Source organism: Orbicella franksi, chromosome 4 (assembly GCF_964199315.1).
Source record: "Orbicella franksi chromosome 4, jaOrbFran1.1, whole genome shotgun sequence".
Classification (NCBI taxonomy): Eukaryota; Metazoa; Cnidaria; class Anthozoa; order Scleractinia; family Merulinidae; genus Orbicella; species Orbicella franksi.
The window spans coordinates 26,129,801-26,130,301 of record NC_138148.1 but is presented as its reverse complement, the minus strand read 5'-3'; the positions used below and the strand labels follow the sequence as shown (position 1 = coordinate 26,130,301).

Genomic DNA, 501 nt, shown 5'->3' with positions numbered 1-501 from the left:
TTTGGTACCTCTTTAGGATGTTCAGCCTCAAAAGGTCCACAGCGCGAGCTTTCGCGGTATCTCTTAAGGGAATGAGCTGAAAATGTCAGTGTCAGCTAATGTGTTGTTTAGGAGGAAAAAATTTCAAGCCACGCCCACAAAAGAGGATCTTGGCACCTCTTAGGTGTTTTTCTTAAAATTTCCGACGCCTATTGCCTATCCTTTCTGTATTCTTGTACTTTGAGCCTGTAGTTACAGTTAAGCACAGCAGGCAAAGAGATCAATTATATCGAGGTTTGTTTGATTTCTGACCAGGTTAAGCATTATCACGTGCACTCCGGAAAAGTCAAGATCACCGTAAACAGAGCAATTGTATGGTTCAATTTGTTTACACCCAAACAAACGTCATAAACCCAGTAAGTGAGACTGACTACCACTGGAAAAAAATTTATTCTATATTTTAGAGATAGCATCCATAAAGTATCCACGTTATAAATCGAGGAGAAATATACTGGATATTTT

General features: G+C 39.1%; 1 protein-coding gene across 1 annotated transcript in view; it reads right to left on the bottom strand.

Moving 5' to 3' along the window:
* Window positions 1–201: 201 nt before the first annotated feature.
* The window catches only part of LOC145485101 (uncharacterized), a 28,151-nt gene continuing 27,851 nt past the window's right edge, over window positions 202–501 (bottom strand). The window contains exon 29 of the mRNA XM_081463751.1: window positions 202–501. This exon is cut by the window's right edge and continues 1,462 nt beyond it. The gene's annotated coding sequence lies outside the window, so the exon portion shown is untranslated.